The 15,534-nt window shown below is 39.6% G+C and overlaps 1 protein-coding gene across 6 annotated transcripts in view; it reads left to right on the top strand.

Moving 5' to 3' along the window:
* Positions 1–15,534, top strand: part of PRMT3 (protein arginine methyltransferase 3) — a 135,546-nt gene that overhangs the window by 89,910 nt on the left and 30,102 nt on the right. For 2 of the 6 annotated variants that reach the window (XR_011440282.1, XR_011440284.1), the window contains one exon: positions 2,133–2,371. The gene's annotated coding sequence lies outside the window, so the exon portion shown is untranslated. 6 annotated transcript variants of the gene reach the window in all.

Genomic DNA, 15,534 nt, shown 5'->3' on the forward strand with positions numbered 1-15,534 from the left:
CGACCCACTCCACTCATTGGCCATGCTGTGGAGACTTCCCACGTACAAAAAATGGAGGAGGATTGGCACAGATGTTAGCTCAGCTGGTCTTCCTCAAGCAAAAGAAAAGAGGAGAATTGGCAATGAGTGTTAGGGTGAATCTTCCTCACCAAAAAAAAGAAATAATAATTTAAAAACTTCTTACAATACAGCCTTTTATATTTTATTGAAGTACATAAATATTAGCACAGTGGCATTTGGAAAGTATTTAATTTTTTATCATAACTTTTAAAATCTTTATAGTAATATAAAAATTTATATTAACAGATGTTTGTTAAATATGAAATGCTGACTCTGTGCCAGTTACTTGTCTGAAATTTGTGGGCACCAGAAACCAAAAAGCAAGTAAAACTTCCTCTGTGTCCTGTGCTGCGAACATTTCAGCGTGAATGTAAAGATATGAGTATAGATATACACATGGGGTGGTCTGGGACTGGGCGCAGAGAGAGATTTTCTGGAGGAAAGATTAGAGTTGGTAATTCAACTTTGCAGCCAAGTCTCCCTTCTCCCCACAAAACAGTTTTATTTTAAACAGGAAGCCCATTCTGTTTCCAAGGATGAAAGGATTGAAGGAAAAGGCTAAAGTATGGTAGCCAGCTAATAAATTCACTTTCTAATTTCTTTCACCTGTTTTTGTGGGGTTTTTTTTGAGGAATATTAGCTCTGAGCTAACATCTGTTGCCAATCCTCCTTTTTTTGCTGAGGAAGACTGGCCCTGAGGTAACATCAATGCCCATCTTCCTCTACCTCATATGTGGGATGCCTGCCACAGCATGGCTTGACAAGCAGTGCCGTGTCCGCACCCAGCATCCTAACTGGCCAACCCTGGGCCACCGAAGTGGAACATGCGCTCTTAACCACTGCGTCACCGGGCCGGCCCCTATTCACCTGTTTTTAAATTCACTGGTCCTTTCCTCATCTGTATTCTTTCTGCTGTTAAGATAGCCAATAAATATTTTCATCTTTTGGGGGCCGACCCCATGGCCAAGTGGTTAAGTTCATGCACTGCACTTGGGTGGCTCCGGGTTTCGCTGGTTCGGATCCTGGGGGCAGACATGGCACCACTCCACTCGTCAGGCCACTCTGAGGTGGCATCCCACATGCCACAACTAGGAGGACCCACAACTAAAATACGCAACTGTGTACTGGGGGGATTTGGGGAGAAAAAGCAAAAAAAAAAAAAAAAAGGCTGGCAACAGTTATTAGATGCTAATCTTTAAAAAGAAAATTATTTTCATTTCCATTTTTTCAGTTGTCATTTTTCATCTTGTTAACTAATTTTGTCAATTTTTTAATCTAAATTCCTTAACATATTTATAGTCATTCTTTTAAGGCCTATTTGTTAGTTCCCTGAAGCATCCGTGATCCTTCCTCTGTTGCTTTTTTCTTTTGGTTATGAGTCCCAGTTTCCTGTTTCTTCTCATATTTCGTAATTTTATATTTCATGCTAGACATTGTATGAAAGAGTCGTGCAGACCAAAGAGGGTAATATTTCCCCCAGAAGGGTCTCCGCTTCCCTCTGTGTGGTAACCAGGATGAGGGGCTGACCCATGTGTGTGATCTGCAGTTGAGCTTGCTCCAACTGCACTTAATTTGTAGTGTCTTGAGCGTAGGATCAGGCCCCTCCCTCTTGCCAGGTTCCTGGGAAGACCATCAGAGTAAAGTTGAGTTTTGATATTGATGAGGTTTGGGAGAGCTGAGTGCCCCAGGTCTCTCACTGCAGAGCAGGCAGGTAGAGGGAAGAGCGAAGTCCTGACCCGGGTTTGGCGTGGTTCACACCTAGTTGACAATTCAGAGACACAGTGAGGGCGGAGTTTCAAAGTGAATCTTGAAGAATAAACAGTCTAGTTGAGCCGTCTGTTCTTGAGAAGTGAGTATTTACTCCCAGGATTAGTTGAAAAGTCTGTTGTTCATATAAATAGATTTTCTTGAGGTGGTTGCAGCAGTCTCATCTTCCTGGGCAAGAGTTTCTGGAATGGCAGAGTAGAATAGCAGTGTTATGTTATTGGTGACCGTGAGCTGTGTGGTTGCAGGTGATTTTGGCTTTGGGATCTGAGCATTTCAAGAAAAACCTCTCTCTCCCTGCTTTGCAGCACAACCACCAGCTGCGTCTACTTCTTGGTTTGCAGAGAGGACTGGCTCTGCCTTTCAGGCCTCTCCAATCCCATGCTCCACGCTAGCCGAGACCTGGCCATCAAAAATTAGCTGGAGTCTCCTTGTCCCAGCGAAGTTCCTGTGCCTCTGGCATTTTTGCTCCTTTGCTCACCCTTGGCCCCAGCGTTGGACAAATGCCCTCAGGTCTGAAAGCCACCGTTCCTGTCTGCTCAGCTCGGTAAGGGCTCGTCCGTCTCTGGAAATAGTTTATTTAGACTTTTCTTCAGTGGTCCTAATGGAAAATAAGATTGTTTACTTTAGTGTTTTCTTTTTGCTACATCAGGATGAGGGTCTTTTGCAAACCCCTACATCCTAACTAAAAACAGAAGTCCCTGAATGCATTGTTTTTAAAAGCCCATTCTGGAAAATAAATCTGGGTGTACATATTTAGGATTGTTTAAAAGTTAGGAAAAGTGAATGAAAATAGACAAGAGTTAGCGAACTCAAAATAAATTGTATGTTGCCTCTCAATTCTCCTTTTGATTTTTTCCTTTTTTTAAAAATTATGTACTTGACAAATAGTAGAAAGATATATTTATGAGGCACTGGCCTTTAGCTTTGCATGGAGTTAAAACAAGTCTTTGAGTTACGGTTTTTTAAGGCTAATGCAAATGTTATTAAAAGAAACTAACACGTTTACAGTTCAGACTTTAGCGAGTCCTTACAGTGCTCTTTCTTTTCATTTGACTTCTTAGTTAAGCTTTAAATTTTTCTAATGGCTCGAGGAAAAAACATCAGGATGAGCCCATTTCTTTGCAGTTGTGTTCTTTAAATCTTCTTTCAAGGCTTTTGAAAAGTGTCTGATAGTAGAAACCTGCTAATTCCAAACTCATTCCTGGGTGTTAAATCAATGTTTGTACTTTTGGGTGTAAATTGACCTAATTTTGACCTTGCAAAGCTAATCAGCTGAAGAGACTAATTATTAAAACACATCTGTGCCTCTTAGAAATAGTAAGGTTTGTCTTGAACTTGCATCATAGACTTTAGTAGGACATCTGGTGTATATTTTAATAGGCTTCATTAAGTAGATTTTATGTCTTGTGGGGAGAACATTTCTAATTATGTGATTCCGCTTCTACAGTCAGTTTTAGGTTTCTCTTTGTATGAACAGGACGATATGATCTAGAACATGGTCCTGACCTTTCTACTCTTCTCTGAAACTTGGACCTTTGTAGTTCAGCTTAGATGGTGGTGAGAATACTTAAATCTCTTCATCTATTCCTAGGAACTGTTTTCTGAGTAGTAGTATGTGGGGAGAGCTGTGAGGCATTGGGAATATAGTAACAAGCCAAAACAAACAGTTCTTCTATTTACAAAGCATTAGTGAGAGAGACAGATATTAAAATTCATCTTATGGATATGAGATAATACCAAAGAATTATTGAGAATTTGGTTACATGTGATAAAAGCTTGTAGTTATATAAGAAAGTGTGCATATTTTTTTAGAGATATAAACTGAAGTATGTAGGAGAGAAATGACATGATGTCAGGCATTTACTTCAAAATAGTCCAGCAAAAAAGGAGGGATAGAGAGAGAATAGATGAAGTCTGCACCAAATACTGGTAACTGTTGAATATAGGTGATAGGTACTCAGAGGTTCTGTGTTTGTGTATATATTTGAACTTTTTCATAGTTACTTTTTTTAAAGAATCATACTAATGACAGTATGCAAAGGAGTGCATAAGAGTGATGAGGCAGAGGCAGGTGCTGAGATGAGTGGTTTCCCCACAACTCAGCTACCTGCTGTAGCTGCCAAAGCTGAGCACTCTCCCCCTGTGGCTTAGCCATTTCCCTCTCAGGTCCCTTGTTCACACAACAGAAATGTGTTCATAGGTTCACCAGAGAGTCATGTACAGGAATGTCCATTGCAGCGTTCTTCATTATAGCCCCAAACCAGAAACAAGCCAAACATTATCAGTAGTAGAATGGATAGATAAATGGGGTACATTTATGGAGTGATATACAGCAATGAAAAAAGATGATCTTGGGGGCTGACCCCATGGTCTAGTGGTTAAGTTTGGCATGATCTGCTTCAGTGGCACAGGTTCACGGGTTCAGATCCCGGGCATGGACTGTGACGACAAACCACGTACAAAATAGAGGAAGATTGGCATAGATCTTAGCTCAGGGCCAATCTTCCTCAGCAAAAAAAAGAGATCTTGACTGTACACTATAACATGGATGAATTTCATGAACAGAATGTTCATGAAAAAAGCAAAAAAAAAAAGCCAGATACAAAAAAGATTCAATATTTAAATTTCCAAGACAAGCTACACTAATATATGGTGATAAACATCAGAATAGTGGTTACATTTTGTGGGATGACTTAATCATTGGAAGGAGGATGATAAAGGCTCTAGGGTCTTGGCAGTATTCTATATCTTGATCTGGGTAGTGGCTGAGTGTGTCCACTTTGTAAAAATTCATTAAGTTGTATCCCAATATTTGCTCACTTTTGTAAGTGTTGTGTATTTTATACTTCCATAAAACAATTTTTTTAAAATGGACAATGATTCTCACATTGGCTAAAAAAAAAATCTCTGTATTTTTGCATGTATGTAATATTTCAGTTTAAAATTTCATCAAAAACAGGGACCAGCCCCGTGGCATAGCTGGGTACGCTCCGCTTCAGCGGCCCAGGTTCATGGGTTTGGATCTCAGGCATGGACCTACACCACTTGTCAGCCATGCTGTGGTGGCAACCCACATATAAAGTGGCGGAAGATTGGCACAGATGTTAGCTCAGAGCTAATGTTCATCAAGCAAAAGAAAAAAGAAGAGGATTGGTGTTGTATGTTAGCTCAAGGCTAATCTTCCTCAGCAAAAAAAAAAAAAAACCCAAAAAGAACATCTTGTGGTCAGAAGCTTGATGAATAAAAGGAATTGAAAGAAGTTCAGCACAGCTAGAACACGTAGACTATATGTTTAAGGAGGGTGGAGAGCTGTCCAGATCATTTAGTACCTTGTGCTATTTGGTCTTTCCCTTAGACCAGTGGGAAATGATTGAAGTTTTTTAGGCAGAGAGCAGTGTGATTCGAAGGGCACTTTGGAAAGACATGGCTGGAATATGAAGAACAAACAGGAGACCAGAGTGGATATGAGAGTCCAATAGGTAGGCTATCACACAAGCTCAGGCAAGAAACGGCAGTGACTTACACAAAGGTAGTTTTAGTGGATGTATTTGAGAGCTGTGTAGAAGGTAAAATTGACAGGCCTTGAGGATGGATTAGATAATGGAGGATGAGGGAAAGAGGTAACAGTGGTGACTCCACGCTTCCTTGCTCTTACAGTTTGAAGAATGATGGTACTATCTTGTAAGACAAAACTGGGAGAAGAACAGGTTTAGAGGTGAGGAGGACCAGCAGCTCAATTATTAATACGTTGAATTTGAAATGCCTTCGAGATATGCAGGTCGTGGTATCTAGTAGGAAATTGAAATACTCTTCTGTGGTCTGTCTTGTCAAGTCAGACTTGTAGTGTATTTGGTACAGATATGAGAGTAGAATGAAAGACTGTTTTATAGGAGGATATTTTGAAAATATCCCCCACGTACACACACTGTTTAACAAAACAGTTTAGGCAATTGTAAAATTACATAAATGTCTCTTGAACTAGGATGTGTTTGTTAACCTGTGCTGCTTCTTGAGGTTAATGGGCTTTAAAAGCTTTTTTTTTTTTGAAGCAAATCCAATGGAGTAGCATCATGTGAAAATATAATTTAGTCCAAATTATTCAGATAAAAAAAGAAAAGAATGTGAGAGGAATAATGGTCTAAATAGTGCAGATGATCCTGCTCTCCATTTGATTTAGTGAACATGTGCCCCCAAATAAGCATGAGGTGGGAAACACATCTGCTGTTTCTTCAGTTATTATCAGCTTCCAGGTATTTCTCTAATATGAGCATCTTACTGGACTGCATGTGATTCTTGTCTCTAAAAGTACTCATTTTTGATATAACATGGCACTCTTTTACCAAACCATCTACTTCATCTGGAGTGCAGCCAAGGAATGGTGATTTGTGCCATTGCCAGGAGAACAGGTTGTATTGAACTTATTAAGGGATCATCTGTATGTTGGTCTCCAATGCAAAACCTTATTAAGGCCTTTTCCAGAGTAATTTTGATTATGTGAGGTTTTCCCATTAGGTAACTTATCCTCTATATAATGTATGACTCTCTATAAAAGGATGCTTTTGTCTCATATTTAGAGGGATTCTACCTAGTTCCGATATTTTTTAGATTTGATTAAAGCCAAGTGTACCCTATGCATTGTCTACAAAACTTTGGACACTTCCACTTGATCTTCTCTTCTCTTCCATTTTCCCCGATCACAGAGAGTCTAGCCTTATAAACTGGACCCCAGAGGATTTTAGGCTTTTTAGAATCTGAATGTCTTCAACCCATTCTCCATGTTTAGTTGCGTTCCTGTCTACTCTTGTACTTTCTCCTTGGAAACGTACCATTAAGAAAAACCTAATTTTTTTTGGTGAGGATGGTTGGCCCTGAACTAACATCCATTGCCAATCTTCCTCTTTTTGCCTGGGGAAGATTGTCCCTGAGCTAAAATTTGTGTGAATCTTCCTGTATTTTGTATGTGGGTCACCACCACAGCATGGCCTGATGAGCAGTGTGTAGGTCCACACCCAGGATCTGGACCTGCGAATCCAGGGCTGCTGAAGTGGAGTGCTGGAACTTAACCATCACGCCACTGGGCCAGCCCCATAGAAAAACCTAATTTTTAAAAAAATATGTTTCCCACCTCATATTAGCTTGAGTAGAACAAGGGGAGGAATCACCTGCAATATTAAACCATTATTTATACCTACTCAGAGAGAGTGCAAAAGTCCGCAAAACAAAGAACCCTGAAGTCGAGTAAAATAACTTGTCATTAGAGTTGCTAGAGGTTCCCATGCTTTATCCTCTTTTGAAAGCCGTGCTGTAAATAACACCTGAATCTGCATTTAAAAAATTCATTATCATTGATTCTAAAGCCTCAGATTGAGTTATATTATAAAAGGATTTGACGTCAAATTGTTTGCAAATACAATCTGAGTGGGATGTTGAAATTCTTAAGCTACTTTACAGTCATAATTTGATTCTAGATACGTATAGAGTCATGCTTGAAATCAGCAATGCCAAGGGTCAGAATAATTTTGAGAGAAATAATCACCTTCAAGCAGGACTGAAATACTTATCTCAAGCACCGCAGTAAGCATAAAAATGGCTTATATGTCAAATAATCAATAACAGTGGACTCCTGATTAAAGACGTCAGGGGAGTTCTCCCTACACTTATCTCAGAGGCTGACAATTAGCATTACTAGGTTGTGATAATAAATGAGTTTGACCAGGTATTTTCCTCTGATTGAGGCAGCTGTCCCTGGAGTAGTGACCTGTGAGGAGCTAATCTTCTCAGTTCAGGTTCCCTTTGACATATGTTCTGGCAGAAACTGTTGTGAATATTGGCATTCAGATGTCCTAAAAATCGTAAGGCACCTAATGTTTCCAGACACCTGATGTATATGTCTGTGTCACACGAAGGATCAGTCCTCATGGAAAGATGAGTCAAGAATTGGAAAAATAAATTTTTGTTCTATGTCTCAGATGGCACAGAACTTAGCATTCACCAAAATCAGTCCATCTTTCTCTTTTCTAGAAGGCTGAATAAGAAAAGGACTAGTCTTGAAGTAGAAGGGTATTTTCCGAAAATGACTAAAATCAAAGAGGAAAGTTTAAACAGTGGTCATGAAGCACCGTAGTTAAAAGCTTCAGCTTTAGACCCATTGGGCCAAGTTTACGAATATGACTGTAGAAGAGGTATTTAACCTGTGAACTTCAAATTTTTCCTCTGAAAGTAGAGAGAATAACACTAATACCTACCTCCTAGGTACTACTGTTTTGAGTGCTAAATGAGATGATGCATAAAAGCATTTACCACTATGCCTGGCACATAGAAAATGATTATAAAATGATCCAATTAATATTTCCATTCACTCTACCATCTTGCAGCATTTTTAAAGGAAGGGTTGTTTGTTTACTTTTATTTTTAACTTATGTGTTTGCTTATGGGGATTTAGAATTGCGTGATTTCACAGGTGGGATTGACTTACTCCATCGGGATTGAATAAGTGTAACTGATTGGGCTGTAAGTACCAGCTCAAAGACCAGTTTCTTTACAGGCAGAGATATGCAATGAAAACTTTTGACCTAGTCATGTACCTGAATATCCACTGTATTAGAGAAATGAGACCTTCTTTCAAAATACTGCGTTTAGGCAAATCAGCTTCTTCTCAAAGTAAAATCACTTCCTTTCTGCCTACAGCCTTGCAGAGACTCACGGTTTTAATTTCTAGATCACTAAGACAGTGACTATTACAGAATGACCTTTCCTTTAACAAGTGGTAAGTCCTGGCTGTCCCCAAAGGCTGCACCATTGTCTTCAATCTGATTTCTTTTTTCTCGTCTCCTCCTCATCCTTTCATTCCGCATCTAACCCCATGGATATAGGATAGGCCGCACTGAGAGCTGGGGCCTCAGAGATGAAAGTCATTTTCTCACCCAGCAGTGTACAGAGATTGTGATCAAAAGAAACCTGAAATTAAAAATATAAATCCAAAACTTATATACCTAAAATAATTACTTTCTTTGAAAAATTGCAGCCTCTAAATGACAAACGTAAATGAATACTACCTCATTTTCGGTTCTCAACCTGGATGTTGGATACTTTTTAGAAGGGTTTGGGCGGGGAGATAGTAGGCATCTTTTCACCTCACTTTTCAAAAGAGAAGAAATCCTACTCATTCCTGGAAGGACAGTGTATTGTATTTTCTGCCTGACCCTTTCCTGTTTGGTGGTGTCTCCGTGGTCATCCTTAGTTCCTACTTCTAAAGGCTTGCGGGGACAAGTGGCATTTGGTCGAGCTTGACCACCTAGCCACAAACATGAGTTTTAATGGTTTTCAGTTTTAAACCTCTGCAACAGTCATAAAATTTGATTTGTTTTTTGTTCTGCCTTGATTTTTAAATTCAGTATATCTGCTATTTTGTTCTTAAAATTAAACATAGAATGCTCACTTACCATTGATAGTGTTTTCTGCCATTTGAGGAACTAGGAGTGGGCCATAGAGCCCTTATGTGGCTAGTTTTTAGGGAACATTGGAAAGCAGCATGAAGAGTGGACTACAAGGAAACAGCATCACTATCAAGCAGCAAGAGACTGATGATGTGTGAGAAAGCGGGAGATAGAAATCTAGAGAAGCAGTGGGCTGCAGGAGTTTTTAAGTGGCAGGGGAAAAAAAATGCTTTTCGAGATGACTATTCATTCGAGCAACATGTATTGAGTACTAGTACTGTTTATCAGCTTCTGTGTTAGGCACTGTGAATACAACAAGACTATAGTCTCTGATCGCAAAGACCTTCCTTCAGTAGGGAGGACAACATAAAACAGCTCATTGTAATGTGGTGTTCTATAATAGAATTTAATCATAGCAGTGTATAAAAGATAGCCTTGGCCTGCCACACTCTTACTCGCTTTTCCTCAATAATCCTGCTCACATTTAAGGTTTTTACCTTAGGCATGGCTTCTTCCAGAAAGCCCTCCTAAAACCATATGCACTAAATTAGTGGGAATTGATTAATTATCGTTGGTAGCGATGTCAGGGAATATTTCCCTAAAGTACTTGACATCTAGTATCAGTTTTGAATAAAAAAATAGAAAGTTGTAAGAAAAGTACATGATCATGGTTTTCTATTCCCAAAGGTTGGTAGAAGTTGAGCATATTATATCATTTCATTATTCATTTATTTGTTCACTCAATTAACAATCTTTGTTAATTTCCTGTAGTCCCTGAACTTCCCAGCCTATTTCATGCCTTCGTAACTACACAGTTGATTTCACTGGTTAGGTAGGATGCCCAGGCGTTGTGCTTCAGCAGTGAGGATGCAGGGGTGAACACAGAAGTGGCAAGACTGTCCTTCAGGGCCTATTGGGGTCTGAAGTGGAGCCAAAGACACTGAACAGAAAGCGTTATAAGTATGACGAGTATCATTACAGGGAGAGCAGAACAGTTAATGGATGTGCTGTAATCTACATGGTGGGGCTAGGGAAGGCTGCCCAGAGGAAGTCACGTTTAAACTGAGACAAAGCAAGTGAGGAGGAGCTGGTGTAGAGAGTGGGGGAGAGCATTACAGGCGGGGGGCCTTCAGTAGGAGCAAACAACGCAGTGATGAGTCTGCCTCCTGGAACGGTGGACGACATAAGATGGAGCAGTCCTTTTGCTGAAAACAACTGCAAAAGCTGAAAAAAATATAAAATAGTATCTGTTTGAAGGTATCAGAGAGAGACATTACTAAAGCATTACCAAGCCAAGACTCAGAAAAGGAGGAAATCCAAAGAAATGAAGCTGACATTTGGAACTCCTTTTGCCCTGTAAGTATTTGCCAATTCAGAGGAAGCAGCTAAAAGACTCATGCATCCCCTTTGAGAGTCTCACATGGATAAGAGTACAAAAATGGGGTCTTAGAATTCCCCAGGGCTTTGCATTGAAGCCTGAAAGACTGCACCCAGGAATGGGGAAGCAGGTAGATGAGCCTTGCGTGGACTCAGCCAGCTTCAGGTCATCTGGACGGCCCAGGAGAGTCTCAGCCCCATTTGTTATTAGATTAAGATGGTCTTGGTTTTTGCTGGCGCCCTCAGGCTCCTTGCCAGAAACAAAGATTCTTTCTGGAGGATTATTATTACAGGTCTGAGATTACTTCTGCAAACAGTTTTTCAAATATGTTCAGAGCATGATGAAAGGTAATCAGTGACACAAGGACACAACACAACATAAACTAAAAAGCAGCTGAAACAGCAGCCATAAAAACAGCTCCAGGTGTGCTAGGTTTAGATATATCAGATATAGACTTTACAATAACTATGCTGATTCAGTTCAAGGACAAAAGAAACTGCCAATTTTAAACAAAGAATTGGAAACATTTAAAAAGCAGTAATATAGCAGATCTGGAAAAGAACCAGATATTCTAAAATGAAGTAGAGGTGAGTTTAGCAGCAAATCTTAATATGCTGGTATAGAGAGGATTATTAAACCAGATTTTAGGTCAGAAGGAAGCGCGGAAAGGTCCACAGATGAGGCATTGGAAGGGGCAAGAGATACGGAGGCTACATGAAGAAGTCTAACAGGGCTGACCCTGTGGCTGAGTGGTTCAGTTTGTATGCTCCCCTGCAGCAGCCCAGGGTTTGCCAGTTTGGATCACAGGTGCAGACCTGGCACTGCTTGTCAAGCCGTGCTGTGGCAGAGTCCCACATAAAAGCACTAGAATGACCTACAACTAGGATATTCAACTGTGTACTGGGGCTTTGGGAAGAAAAAAAAAAAGAGGAAGATTGGCAACAGATGTTAGCTCAGGGCCAATCTTCCTCACCAAAAACGAAAAAAAGAAAAAAAAGGAAAACGTCTAATATATGTTTAAATGGAAGTCCGAAAGGAAAGGAGGTAAGAATATTCAAACAATATTTGAAGAGATAATGCCTGAGAATTTTCCAAAACAGATGAAAGACCACGAGCTACAATTTAAGGAGCACAATGTAACCTGAATAGGAATATTTTTTTTTACTGAGGTCGTAATAGTTTGTAACAATGTGAAAACTCAGTTGTACATTATTATTTTTCAGTCACCGTATAAAGGTACCCCTTTACCCCTTATGTCCATTCCCAACCCCCTTCCCCTGTGGTAACCAGTAATATGTTCTTTTTGTCCATGTGGTAGTTTATCTTCCACATATGACTGAAATCATAGGGTGTTTGTCTTTCTCTGTCTGGCTTATTTCACTTAACGCAATACCCCCAAGGTCCATCCATGTTGTTGCAAATGGGACAATTTTGTGTTTTTTTATGGCTGAGAAGCATTCCATTGTGTATATAGGTACCACATCTTTATCCATTTATCAGTCAGTGGGTACTTGGGTTGCTTCCACGTCTTGGCTATTGTGAATAATGCCGCAGTGAACAAAGGGGAGCATAAATCTCTTTGAATTGTTGATTTCAAGTTCTTTGGATAAATACCCAGTAGTGGGATGGCTGGGTCATATGGTATTTCTATTTTTAATTTTTTGAGAAATCTCCATGCTGTTTTCCATAGTGGCTGCACCAGTTTGCATTTCCACCAACAGTGTATGAGGGTTCCCTTTTCTCCACAACCTCTCCAACATTTGTTATTTTGTATCTTGGTGATTATAGTCATTCTAATGGGTGTAAGGTGATATCTCAGTGTAGTTTTGATTTGTGATTCCCTGATGATTAGTGATGTTGAGCATCTTTTCTTGTGCCTGTTGGCCATCTGTGTATCTTCTTTGAAAAAACGTTTGTTCATATGCTCTGCCCATTTTTTTAATTAGGTTGTTTGTTTTTCTGTTGTTGAGTTGTGTGAGTTCTTTGTATATTTTGGAGATTAACGCCTTGTCGTATATATGACTTGAAAATATTTTTTCCCAATTGGTGGGTTGTCTTTTTGTTTTGTTCCTGATTTCCTTTGCCTTGCAGAAGCTGTTTAGTCTGATGAAGTCCCACTTGTTTATTTTTTCTTTTATTTTCCTTGTCCTAGTAGACACAGTATTGGAAAAGATCCTTCTAAGACTGATGTCAAATAGTGTACTACCTATATTTTCCTCTAGGAGTTTTATGATTTCATGTTTAAGCCTCAAGTCTTTGATCCATTTTGAGTTAATTTTTGTCTATGGTGAAAGATAATGGTCTACTTTCATTCTTTTGCATATGGCTGTCCAGTTTTCCCAACACCATTTATTGAGGAGACTTTCCTTTCTCCTTTCCATGGTCTTGTCTCCTGTGTTGAAGATGAACTGTCCATGGATGTGTGGTTTGATTTCTGGGCTTTCAGTTCTGTCCCGTTGATCTGTGTCTGTCTGTTTTTGTACCAGTACCATGCTGTTTTCATTACTGTAGCTTTGTAGTATAATTCGAAGTCAGGGATTGTGATGCCTCCAGCTTTGTTCTTTTTTTCTCAGGATTGCTTTAGCTACTCGGGCTCTTTTGTTGCTTCATGTGAATTTTAGGATATTTTGTTCTATTTCCATGAAGAATATCATTGGGATTCTGATTGGGATTGCATTGAATCTGTAGATTGCTTTCGGCAGTATGGACATTTTAACTATATTCTTCCAATCATTGTGCATGGAATATCATTCCATTTCTTTATGTCATCATCAATTTATTTCAGTAATGTCTTATATTTACATTGCATAGGTCTTTCACGTGCCTGGTTAAATCTATTCCTGGATATTTTATTCTTTTTGTTGTGATTGTAAATGGGATTGTATTCTTGAGTTCTCTTTCTGTTAGTCTGTTATTAGAGTATAGAATGCAAGTTGATTTTGTACTCTTCAACTTTGCTCTAGTTGTTGATTATTTCTAATAGTTTTCCAATGGATTCTTTAGAGTTTTCTGTACATAAAATCATATCCTCTTCGAACAGTGAGTTTTTCCCTTGTTCATTGCCAATCTGGATACCCTTTATTTCTTTTCCTTGCCTACTTGCTCTGGCCAAAACCTCAAGTACTATGTTGAATAAGAGTGGCAAGGGGCTGGCCTGCTGATGTAGTGGTTAAGTTCGTGTGCTCCACTTCAGCGGCCAGGGATTCACAGGTTCAGAACCCAGGCAGACCTACACACCAGTCATCAAGCCACGCTGTGGTGGCAATCCACATACGAAAATGGAAGAAGATTGGCACAGATGTTAGCTCAGGGACAATCTCCCTCAACCAAAAAGAGGAAGGTTGGCAGCAGCTGTTAGCTAAGGACCAATCTTCCTCACCAAAAAAAAATGAATGGGCACCCTTGTCTTGTTCCTGTTCTCAGAGGATGGCTTTCAGTTTTTCCCTGTTAAGTATGATGTTGGATGTGGGTTTGTCATATATGGCCTTTATTATGTTGAGGTACTTTCCTTCTATACCCCATTTTTTTGAGAGTTTTTATCAAAAATGTATGTTGGATCTTGTTAAATGCTTTCTCTGCATCTATTGAGATGGTCATCTGGTTTGGTTTTGTTTTGTTTTTAAAGATTTTCTATTATTTTTTTTTTCCTTCTCCCAAAAGCCCCCCAGCACATAGTTGCACATTTTTGTTGTGGGTCCTTCTAGTTGTGGCATGTGGGATGCCCCTTCAGCATGGCTTGATGAGTGGCACCAGGTCCGTGCCCAGGATCCAAATCCGCGAAACCCTGGGCTGCTGAAGCGGGGCGCATAAACCCAAGCACTCAGCCACGGGGCTGGCCTGATCATGTGGTTTTTATTCCATATTTTGTTAATGTAGTGTATCACATTGATTGATTTGCAAGTACCAAATCATCTCTGTGTCCCTGATATAAATCCCACTTGATCATGGTATATGATCCTTTTAATATATTTCTGTATTCAGTTTGCCAATATTTTGTTGAGGATTTTTGCATCTGTGTTCATCAGCAATACTGGCCTGTAATTTTCCTTCTTTGTGTTGTCCTTGGCTGGCGTTGGGATCAGGGTGATGTTGGCCTCGTAAAATGTGTTGGAAAATGTTCCGTCTTCTTCAACTTTTTGGAATAGTTTGAGAAGGATGGTATTAAATTTGAATGTTTGGTAGACTTCTCTAGAGAAGCCATCTGGTCCTGGACTTTCATTTTTTGGGAGGTTTTTGATTACTCTTTCAGTCTCTTTACTTGTGATTGGTCTATTCAGGTTCTCTATTTCTTCTTGATTCAGTTTTGGGAAGTTATATGAGTCGTAAGAATTTATCCGTTTCTTCTAGGTTGTCCAATTTGTTGGCATATAGTCTCTCATAGTATTCTCTCATAATCCTTTTTATTTCTGTGGTATCCATTGTAATTTCTCCTCTTTCCTTTCTAATTTTATTTATTTGAACCTTCTCTCTTTTTTTCTTAGTGAATCTGGCTAAGGGTTTGTCAATTTTGTTTATCTTCTAGGAGAACCAGCTCTTAGTTTCATTGGTCCTTTCTACTGTTTTTTTGGTTTCAATTTCATTTATTTCTGCTCTAGTTGTTTTTTTTTAAAGATTGGTACCTGAGCTAACATCTGTTGCCAATCTTCTTTTCTTTTTTCTTCTTCTCCCCAAGCCCCCTAAGTAAGTAGTTGTATATTCTAGTTGTAGGTCTTTCTGGTTGTGCTGTGTGGGACACCACCTCAGCATGGCTTGACCAGCAGTGCCATGTCTGTGCCCAGGATCTGAACCAGTGAAACCCCGGACCACTGAAACGGAGCGCACAAACCTATCCACTCTGCCACAGGGCCACCCGTCTGCTCTAATTTTTTATTATTTCTCTTCTTCTGCTGACTT

This window comes from Equus caballus, chromosome 7 (genome assembly GCF_041296265.1).
Source record: "Equus caballus isolate H_3958 breed thoroughbred chromosome 7, TB-T2T, whole genome shotgun sequence".
Classification (NCBI taxonomy): domain Eukaryota; kingdom Metazoa; phylum Chordata; class Mammalia; order Perissodactyla; family Equidae; genus Equus; species Equus caballus.